The sequence below is a fragment of the Geospiza fortis genome, unplaced genomic scaffold (assembly GCF_000277835.1).
Source record: "Geospiza fortis unplaced genomic scaffold, GeoFor_1.0 scaffold66, whole genome shotgun sequence".
NCBI lineage: Eukaryota > Metazoa > Chordata > Aves > Passeriformes > Thraupidae > Geospiza > Geospiza fortis.
Genome location: NW_005054312.1, coordinates 7,200,030 through 7,211,474, shown reverse-complemented (window position 1 = coordinate 7,211,474; position 11,445 = coordinate 7,200,030).

Below are 11,445 nucleotides of genomic sequence, written 5' to 3'. Positions count from 1 at the left end.
GTAGGGAAGAGCTTGCTGTGCTCAGCAGGATGGGCTTTGAGCTGCTCTGGGCAGGAAAGGGAAGGTGTGCTGTGAGACCAAGACAGAGGAGCAAATGCAAAACCCTAAGAGGATGAGGCTCTGGCTAGGAAGGAAAAGGCAGACAGGGAGTTGGAGTTCTAATAGCATTGCTGCCTGCTAATCCCATCAGGGCAGCCCCTGCTCTTGGTTTTTCCCTGGGGGTGTGTGTATATGCTACATGCCTGGTGAAATCCCAGGTCAGGTGAGAGCTGAGGGCAATACAACTGTGTCAGGGCGAGCCTCCCTTCAGCTGCTGGGTAGTGAGCCTTATTAACCCCATTGTAAACAGAGGCTAATCCCGCTGCATGGTGGGCTGGTAGCACCAGCAGCTCCAGGGGCTGTTCATTACCTCTTAGTGCGCAGGACATGCCTGCACAGGCACACCCAAGGGTTTCACATTCCTTTGAAGAAACAAGCACTTATTTCAGTGGATGCAGTGTGATCTGGAATTCTGCAATCACCTGCAGCCAATGGTTCTGGGATCCATGTAAGGAGAGATCTTGGGTTGCTAGATATGCTCAATACAAGGGCTTTGGACTTCAGCCCTCTTACAGTGACTGAGGACAGTAGCTGAACCTCTGTGGCAGCCCCAGGACTAAGGCTGTCTGAAAGCCCTTAAACCACATCATGGGATCCAAGTATCTCCTTAAACAGAAGCTGCACAGATCATTTTTACCAAATGGACTATGACAGGTCTGAAGGCAAAGGGGAGGAAATGAAGGGGAAAGGGGTATAAGAATATGAACTGTCATCTGGAAATAGGTTTGTGCTGTACTCTTTGGCAAGTGTCTGATTTCACACCCTCAGTCACCTATGAAGGATCCCTGAGACTATGGGGAGGCTTCTCCTCACCACTACCAACTGTTAGGAAAATGCCAGAGAATCTGTCTGTCCTTATCTCTGTTCAGTCTGAGAGTTTATTAAGATGCCTTGAAGAATTTTGGATTTTATTTGTGTCTGTGGTTAGATCTCTTTTGTCAGCTTGGTATTACATGTCCATTTAGTGGAGGTCTGGTGCTCCTGTGCATGCTCTGTCTGAAGGCTGCCTTCTGCCCTTGCTTTCTCTTCAGCTTGCACAACTGCTTTACAGTGCCCTGCTGATGAAGTGTAATTCAAGGAATTAATGTAACCTCTGAGCTTTTACGGGATATTTTCACAGCCCAACATTCACCTGATCCAATCTAAACCTCCCCAGCCCAACTTGAGGCCATTTCCTCTCATCCATGTCACTTGTTAGCTGGGAGAAGAGGCCAACCCCCAGCTCTGGCTCCAGTCTCCTTTCAGGTAGTCATATAGAGTGATAAGGTCCCCCTTGACCCTCCTTTTCCCCAGGCTAAACAATCCCAGCTCTCTCAGCTGCTCCTACAGGACTTGTGCTCCAGATCTTCCTGTTGCCTTTCTCTGGACACAGCACTTGAGGTTTGACCTCGCCAGTGTACTCACCAGGACAGGGGGACAGTCACTGCCCTGGTCCAGCTGGCCACACTATTGCTGAAACTATTCCTGATAGTTTTGTCCCATAGCTTGCCAGCATGGAGGTCTGGCTGCACTGTTGAGGCTTGACCAACTGCCTGAGTCTCTGCTCGCTGTCTTTAGGCAGCCAGTGGGAAGAAGCAGCTAAGCATCCCTCTTCTGAAGTGGCAGTTTGGGAAAGTCTCTCCTGAGCAGCACTCTGGTGATGGCTTGGTAGCTCGAGACATGCCTGGCATCTGAGGCACCACTGATCCTAGTGTAGCCATATTTCCATCCAGCAGCCCATGCAAGGGGCAGTGTACTTCTCTGTAAGCAGTGCTCTGCATTCAGAGAAAAGAGCAGTGCGTTTATTATGATGTGTTTGTGGTTTTCAAGTGTCTTGTTTTTTCCAGTGGGAAATTAATAGCTTCAGCTGTAGTCTGGTGAGTCCAGGAGTCACAACTTAAGGAAGAACCTTTCAAAACCATGTTCGAAACCAATCAAACATCTCAGATGGTTACTGCTGAGTTAATGACTCAGTGAATAAACAAATCACTGTGTGACCCTTCATGTTTGTAGTCTGCCTGATCTTCCTTTTCCCCCTGCAGTCTGCATCACCCAAAAATCAAACACAAGGCAGTATAATCAAAAACAATGCAGTAGTCTCCTTTGCGTTCTCTGGCAGGGCTTGTTTTTCATCCTGTGCTACAGAACAAGGCGGGCATGAAGACATGAAGCAGAATTTGTTGCACTCCCTCTGGTTCAGCAAGAAATTACTCAGATTTTTTTCCAAGATCAATGAGTTGCCATCATGTCCCAACAAGCTTGCACTCCCTGGTAGAGACATGAAAAATGATCCTTTGTCTCTCATGTGACACTGGCACTGTGGGTGACAAACGCTTCCCTCTTTATGCCTGCTTATGTTTCGGCGTTGTGCATTTTTCTAGATAAGCTGTGTGGCAGCCCTCTCGTCAATCAGACATGCTGCTGGCCCATGAACTGCAGGCCTAGAGCACTCCTGGTTGGATTTGACCCCGCTGAAAGCAGGGTAGAAGGAGCTGGTGCTTCTGGGGGGACTGGGATCGTGTCCAGTAGCATCACATTTCTTTGCTGAAAGCTGTGTGCTCAGATAAATAAGTGGACCTGTGGAGTATTAGCCTGATTATTTAGCAACCTCTCCTTGAACTGTGTGAAGCATTTAGTCTTTAGTCTGCAAGTAAAGCAGTGATTCTCAGTTAAGGTAAAAGAAAAGGGGGAAAGTATCAAGAAATTGGCACTGGGTTGCTTTTAGACAAGCTTCTGGAAAATGCCAAAGAGAAGCACTTTATCATTTTCTAGTTGAAGAATATTAGTTCCAAGCTTTTAATTTTGAAATGTTGAATAACCTCCTCAACACAGCCCACCCTCCCAAATGAGACTGCTAATGAAACAAACAGATGGTGATTTGAATAGAGTAAAAGGACATCATAAGGATGTGCTTTGTAACAGCCAGACAGAACAAATTACACAGGAGACCGTGGAAAAGAAAGTGGTGGAAAACTGACAGCAAACCACCACAGTATTCATATAGTTGACCAAATGGTCTAGCCTGTGAATGGAAAGCTGTTAAATTATCTTCCATAACCTGATACGAAAAAACATTTTCTATGCAGAAAATGTTGGGCTGATAGTTAAAGAATTGTAGTCTGGATCAAGCACAGAGGCCAGTCGCAAGCATCTGTCTGTGTCTGTGTATCTCACTGCTGTCTCCAGGGCTGTGCATGTCAGCAATGACATTTGTTTGCTTTCTATTTTAAGCAATGCCTGGGAGAAAACTAACTTTTTCTGTTTGCCTCTCTCCCAAACTAACGCAATCTGAAATGCTGTGCCAAGGAGTCTGGAAGGCCTGAGGCAAAAGTTGAAACTGTGACCTTCTGAATATTAAACTGTATCAGGGCAAGCTGAGCATCCCTCAGTCGGAGAAGGGGCTCAGGAAGATGGCCCTTGGGCTGGTTGCTTCATCACTCCCCTCTTTCTGCTCCCTCTGCCCTGTGTCTGAACTCCTTGGGCTTCATGACAGCACTGGCTGAGGCTGCTTGCTGCCCTTTCATTGGTACTTTCTCTCTGGGAATTGCTGACTGCTTTGCGAACACTATGACTTAGGCTTTATAAGCTGCTGTGAGGAGAGGGAATGACAGAACCAACTAATTTACTTATTTCAAGTTCAGAGTAAAAATAGGTGGTGAAATCTGCCCCAAGACTGCAGGCTGAGGAAAAACCCTAAACTGATTTTATTTCTGCTCTTCCCAAAGGCTTCTGGTTCTGAAGCAATGGAGTGTCTCCCTTCACACCTGTTTTCCCTGTCCTAGTTCATTGCAGCTTGCTTTATTGGCCCCTGCCATGGCACTAGAAGTTACCTAGGTATTGAACACTTAGGGATGTTGGAAGTGATTAATTCAAACTGAGATGAAATCCCTTAGGATGGGAAGAGGGAAGGTGGCACCTTCTATTGGGCCCAGCTACCAAAGCTGGCCGAAAAGGAATGTGGTTCACCTAGCTGCAGGGTAACCCCTCCTTCATCTGCACTGACTACATGGAAGTGACAAGTAAATCAATATCCAAACAGCACACATCTCCAAAGCTTTGATATTTCAGTGTCTTATGTTCCAATACTTTCAGTAAAAATTAATTGTGCTCTTCTGTTGACCCAAGTCTCCACAGCAGCCTCATTAACACACAGACAAAAGTTTCTCTCTTCCAACTTGAAGGAAGTAGAAATTAGTTTTGTTTGCTTGGCTGGGATTTTTTTGCAGTGAACAAAATTCTTCTTTGTTTCTACTGTACCTGCAAGTGCACCCTGAAAAGGAGGAAAGCAAAACGGCCTTCAGTCTCTTCATAATCATCAAGCAACAGTTTTGCAGTCCTTGAGCATCATCTTTCACCTTCCCTTGCTGTATGGCAAGTTCTCTGGTTCCCTCCAGCTTCTTTCTGTCTGATTATTAAAATTGTGATGATAATATCTCCCGCAGCAGAAACAAGTAGGAGCTGTGGGTACCCTGATGGCCTGGCTTGCTGCTACTCTAAAACAACTGTGGCAGCTGCTTAGTCTGAGAGACAATCTTTAGTGTCACTTTGTGCCTTTTACTAGTTTTAGTAATAATATGTAACTTAAGCAAGAGCAGATTCCTCTCCTGCAGACGCACATCAGTTCTGTGTGCATGCACCCACTCCTGTCTCTCTAGAGAGAAACTGAAACATCCTTCAGTCAGTCTTGCCTCAAAATCCTTATGCAGGCTATTACGCAGTCTCTTACAGAGAACTAAAGCTTTTCAGCTTCTGTGTGTAAACTAGCAGGAAATTATGATCCTACTTTTACCCTGGTGCACCTCATTGGCAGGGAGAGGTGAAACAGCCTAAGCACAAGGCTTGCTGTTTGAGCCAGGACAGGATCCCTGGATCCTGGCTTGCTCTTTCAACATCTGGATTGTGTGCACTGGCTTCAGCTTAAAGTCATGATGATGGAGCGATTTTTGAAATCATCTGAGAGATTTAGAAGTGCATTATGTACTCCAAAATGTAGCACTTCATGCATGTTCAGTATGCCACTGGCACGGCTCTGTGTTACTACAGGATGTGTCAAAACATACATTGCCCACGATAGTTCTGAGGACTAAAGGTGGATTATCAAACACTGGCCATAAGTGACTGTTTAGTCAAAAACCTACTCAGTATGTGGTTGTCTTTCATTACATGGAATCAGCTTTTTGCTGGTGTGGGCATCATAAGCTCAGTCCTGCTGACAGTGCCTAGAGAGCTGCTTTTAGTAAAGGAAATGTCTCAGTTTTCCTCCTGTGTTCACTGCCTGCTACATGCCCTGATGGCCAGAGCATCCCACCAGCCATTCACTAGTTCTAGCTGTGTGTGTTGCTGTCTTTCTGCAAGGAGTAGGGAGTCATCCCAGTGATGCTGAAAAGTGAATTCTGCTGTACTTTGGAAGGCTCTTGGGCCAGCAGCCGAGGTCAAAACCTCAGACTAATGTGATTTGAGGTTGGATTTATTACTTATACTTTCCTAGAGGTTTCTGTGCAATGCCACTGCTTTTTAACCTCATTTCAGTTTGCCATGCTTAGACAAACTTTTCTATGGTCTTCCTTAAAAGCTAGGGCCTGACAGGACATCTCCAGGATGGCAGGAACCTGCCCAGTTTTCAGAAGTGTTTCTTCATAGCCTCTGATGGCAAGTGACTCTCTGAGCTGGATTGCAGGTGAGGAGCAGTGTCTGCAGTGCCCAGAAGGAGAGTGGGGAGTAGGGACCACACACCTCTGTGGCCAAGATCACAGATCCATGGGGAAACAGGAGATTGCTTCTCAATGGCAGCAGTGGTGTATTAAAATAGTAGCTGGCTTAACTGGCAGAGCTGGTCTCCCTCTGCAGTGGGACTGGGATGGTGCATGGGGTGCCTGCCAGGCCTCATCCGTTTGTGTTGCCTTGGCCAAATGAGCTTTCGGGGCAGGGAGGGAAGGAGGGAGGACCGTTCCACTGGGGCTCCCTGTTGTTTCTACCTGTGGAAATGGCTCCTTTCTTAGGGGTAATAGTTGCTCAGGGGATTTTAGTGAGGCAGGAGGCAGCGTGGGATGGCAGCAGCTAAAATGAGACTCTGCAAGGGGCAGGGGGAAGGCAGATGGCTCTGGGCCTCCAGAAGGATGGTGAGGTGTCAAGGTCAGGATTGCTCCCCCAGGTGACCTTGAGGAATTCAGTGTGTCAGTGCCTGCTTATTTCAGAGGGCTCTCTCAAGCAGCCTCAGGAGCTGAGAGGGGAGACTTCAGTGATCACAGGAAGGGAGGGAGAGAGGGTCCCTTCATCCCACCTGGGCGGGATGAGAAGCAGTTGGCGGAAAATTCACATCCAGGTTGGGGACTGGGAAAAATACCTTTGTGAAAAAGGCAGTAAGGCATGGGTTGGGCTGCAGGAAATGTCTTGTGCCAGCTGAGGGAGAGTCCTCAGAGTCCTGCAAGTGCCTTCTGCCCAAGTCACTCTGCAGCACCTGCCTGCCAGACTCCTTGTGAGCTGTGGTATGGCTCTGACCACTGCTTAGTCATTGATCCTGTCCTGGTGCTACACTTGCTGTGGAGTCTTCTCCAGACATCAGTGCTTAGGTTGCTATCTTGCTGTCCTTTCCAGATGTCCACTTATTTCATGGCTTTCAGCCAGTGGTGTGGAAAAAAACAGAGCGTGGTCTCTATAAAGAAACATTTTCTAGCTTGGGTCAGTTCCCAGCCTGATCTGGTGAGATGCAGACAACAGTGTATGGGAGAAGTATTGCAGCCCTAGTAAAGAGTTAACCACTGACCCTTTCAAAACATTGTAATAACCCACTGATGGAGAAAGGATAGGGAAAAAATCAAACAGTCTTTACACCAAAGGAGGAGAGAAGCAATTAACATGGTCAGATGTAGGAAATTTGACAGGGGAGATGACCAGAACCAGAATTTGCACTGATATCCTTCTCCTATCAATCTTGCCAGGGAACTTGACAGGCAAGAAAAGTCAAAGAGCAGCAGAGGAATTCTGAAATCAAAGGGCTTTGAAAGCTGGATCAGAGAATAAGCAGTTTTTCCATCTGCTTTGAATTTATTGTTGCTAATGAGGAAGCACACTTTGGTCTGAGTGAACACGTTTGACCAGAGGGGTCACTTGATGTATCCATCACATGGGTATAGAGGGACTCTCTCCAAGTTAACCCTTTCAAGACTTACAAATGAGCAGTTCAGAGGAGGGAGAGACATGCTGTTTGGACTATCACATCCTATTTATCCATGTGACTGGTGGGAGCTCCTGCAGGCAGAGCTGAAAATCCCGGCATCAGCCCATCCTGCAGATTGTGTCATAAACAGGTGTGAATCTTCTGCTTCCCTGCTGATGTCAGCTGTGGTCAGTCTTATTTAGCTATGAATCCAAGATCATGACTGAGCATTACTTTGCTCAGTAAGATACAGTTCATTTACATACAAAGCTGGAAGGGGTTGTTTCAAACACTTATTTAAAACAAGGCCACCTGCTCACTTTGAATGCTGTCCCTGTCAGCAGGGGTTGCATAAGGGGACTGACCTCCCTTCCCCAGCATCCCCATCAGGGTTCCTAAGCAGTGGAGACTACAGTGCATTTGGGTGAAGGAGCAGATAGAAAAGTAGGCTGATGAAAAAAAGAGGAGAGTTGGAATTAATTAGAGGCCTTTGGCAACCCATGAGAATTTATCTTGAAATTGGTAGCCTTATTATCTAAATACCAAACACCAACCTTCCCATTCCAGATTCCTAAAAACTCTTCTGTGTTCCATGCCCTTTCCTGCCCTAAATGCTGATGCTATCACATCTGATTTTCTCTGACTCCTGATAATGCTGAAGGCACAACAGCCAGAGATGAAAGCCATGGGGATCTGCTTGCTGAGGTTGTGATCCCCAATTATCATTCCAGGCTGCTGCTTGTCTGCAAGGCAAGAGCTGCAGATGAGGCTCAGAGAGCTGCAAATCTTCCGAGTGGGACAGAGTGTGCATGTGAGCCACATCTCTGACTCATCACTGAAGAGATTGCTCAGGGACCCTCAGTTACAACAGGGAGCTTGGGGGTCACACTGCAGAATTACACCCCATTTCTTCTCTTGAGCACTGCAGAGCTCTGAGCCAAGCTGGCCATTGGAGCAGACCTGGGTTGCAAAGGTAAGTTCAGGGAGTGTGTTCAGAAAACTTGCAAAGCAGGTGAATGGATGCTTGAGTGGGTCCATCTCCTGTGAGTTCTCTCCTAGCTGTTGTGTTAAAAGTATAGAAATCTGGCAAAAAATTGACCCCCCTGCTTTCCAGCTGGTCCTCAGAGATCAGAGGGGTTGGATGTGGCTGGGCTTAATTTCTGGTAAGTCTGGTTGCATTTAATAAAATCCCAGATGCACAAATCCTGTGGGTCACACTGTAAGTCTGGTCACCTTCACTATCACTGCTGCACAAATAGTGCAGTTTCTTGGAGCAGCAGGTTACAGATTACTGTGAGAATGCTGGTGGTAAATTCACCAGACTTGCAAAATATAAATGGATAGCACTATGTACAAGTGCTCCTGGGAATACTCCAATGCAGTCAGAGGCAAAACCTGATGAAAGAGGCTCCCTGCTTTGGGGAGGAGAGAAGAGCAAGTTGATCTATCTGCAAGGTAGGGTCGTATTCTCATCCTCTGCCGCTGAGGATTTCAAATACCCCTTTTTACTTCTGGCAGAAGTGGAGGTGAAACTGTAGTTGAAATATCCTGTTATTGCCATCATAAATGGGAGGGGGGAGGCAGCCATCTTATGTGTCAGTGAGGGATATGGAGAATTACAAAGCAAGTGATTATACAGTCTGGGGTTTGTGCAAGGTTAGAACAGAACACATCAGGATGTCTTAGTGTCTCACTCCCTCTTCCACCAGTCCCAGAGAGAAGGGTCCTCCCACCTGATGAGCTACCAATCAGCAGGCCATCATGCCCACTGTCATGCCAACATAATCCCTTCACCACGTAATCTCTCAGCACATCTGATGGAAATCCTTTCACTATTTATCTGATGGCATATCTCATTGTTTTAGGCCCCCTTCCTGCACTGCAAAACACATTGAAACCTTTAAACCACATTTAAACCTTTAAACCACATTTAAAGCACAGGGTGAGACAGATTAGTCCCATCCGTTCAGAAGGGGATACAGTGTGGCCTTAACTTGGCATTTCCAATGTGACCTGTCCTAGGTGAAGGGTGTTGCCCTGCCTACGGCTGCAGCTCAGGTCAGTGCAGCTGTGTGTGCTCCCAGGCACTAGCAGCAGAAGGCACAGTGAGTTAGCATGGTTCAGCTGATGTGCCATAACATTAAAAGGTGGTGGGCTGGGTGTGTGGCTGAACCCTGAGATTTGCATGAGCTTAAAACCGTGAAATGTAATTACTCTCTGGGGATTCATTTACAACCAGTCTCAGTTTGTGATCAGGTGAGGGCATGTGACAATGTCTTTACTGTACCTTGTCATCTTTTTTCTCTTCTGGAAGACTGCCTTTTCTGAAGTATTTCTACTTTAGTTGTCTCCTTGAATGTCAGGATATGTAGTTTTAGGGCAATCTGTCATTTGGCTTCAGCAGTGTTGCACAGAGTCTCTTAACAGCACTTCTGGGCCTGCTTCTGTGGATGGTGATAATGTGGTAGATATCAAATAGAAAAGGATCTTGGAGTAGATGAAGGGTGTTGTAGCCATTGGTTAATGAGATATTTAGGATTATGTTTTCAAATAAAGTGTTGGCAATTAAAGAAACAGGGAGTTTTCAAGGGCATTTTATCTACTGGGAGTGTTTAAACCTGGAAATACACATTATTGATAACACAGCAGGATTAAAGTTTGCTGCATCAGATTCAGCACAAATTTGGTTGTCAGCTAGCAGATAGAGCACAAAGTCCTTAAGCAGCAGTTAATTCTCTTATTTGGAGGCTTTCTGCTTGCTGACTGCTAAACTCCAAATACTGGCTGACAATTGTCTGTTTAGAACACTGTCTGTTCTTAAATCTCCCTTCCAAACTGCTGTCCTGGTCTGGCTCACTGAACAGCTGACTGAACTCAGCACTGAAATCAGCAGGACCAGGTGCATTCACTGCATACTCCAAACATGGCATGGCTTGGGTATCTGGCCTTTTGGGCCAGAATTAGTAGATATATTTTTAACACAGATTGTTTTTTCAGCTGAATATAGGTATTGTTCTTCTAAATCCAAGGCTTTGCTGAGTCCAGTTGGAGTTAGATTAGTTAGCAGTCAGGTCACATGTGTTAAAATAGTCCCATGGTGTGGGTTGCTCTCAGCCTGCCATTTCTCATCACTAGGGTGACTGGGGAACATTTTCAGTCTGGCTGCTTGCAAAGAGCAGAGCACAATTGATCCTTCCCTTCCCTGCATCTCTCTCTCTCTCACTTCCTTTCCTCTTTTTCCCCTGTAATGCACCTAGCACCAAATAAAAAGGAAGCTGTAGTCACTGGAGCAGTATTGATGTTGTCATTGCCTTCCTAACAGCACCCACCTGGATACAGAGCCCTGCGCTGCCTGCCGTCCTGTCCCAGGTTAATTAGCACCAGACAGCCCAGTCCTGTGTCCTCACAGCAGAGCTGCCCTCCCACTGTGCTCCAAATGGGACGGGAAGGTGCTACCACAGCATGAAAAACAGCTGGGGTAAGGAGGGAGGGGGTAAGGTTTGGGTTTGCCTTTGTTTTCAGAAGTGCAGTAGGACTGTGTGGTCATGCAAAGGCAGGACACAATGATAGGGACTTTGTGGACAAGGGATCTTTTTGGTGATGCATTCAGAGGACTCCTGGTGGAGGGCTCCTGAGGGGTGTGAGAGGAGGAAGAGAGGCAGGAACACTGGTTAAGGGGCTGGTTTATAATTATAAAATGGCTTGTGACATTTTCTTTGGTAGTCAACATACAGTAGATCTCAAGGGGAAACTAACAGACCCATGAAGTTCTTTGTAGGTCAGCCCAAATAAAGGACAACACCTGAACGTAACTAGCTCATTGCGAACATTTCTCTGTCAGGTGTGGAATGTCCAAATATCATAAATGCTATAAGAAAAGTGAGTTAATAAGGCAATAAATGGCAATGATGAAGTCCCTGGTTGATTTCAGAAGAAACAATAAATCGGTATTTCTATTTCAGTTAGGATGGCTGAAGGCCCCTTCACTGTTCCCTGCATCTGCTTCATCTTAGGTTTATTTGAGCAATACGTCATCACTCCACCCATGAGACGTCCCTTGTGTCTGCAGGCTCTGCAGACTTCCTAAAGGCCTGCTGAGGCTGTACTGTCTTGCAGGGCACATTTATTCTGTACCATGTCCTGTAGTAAATGCCTGGAAACAGCATTTAAAACAAAAATAAAAAACCAAAACACCCTAGGCAAAAGGGACC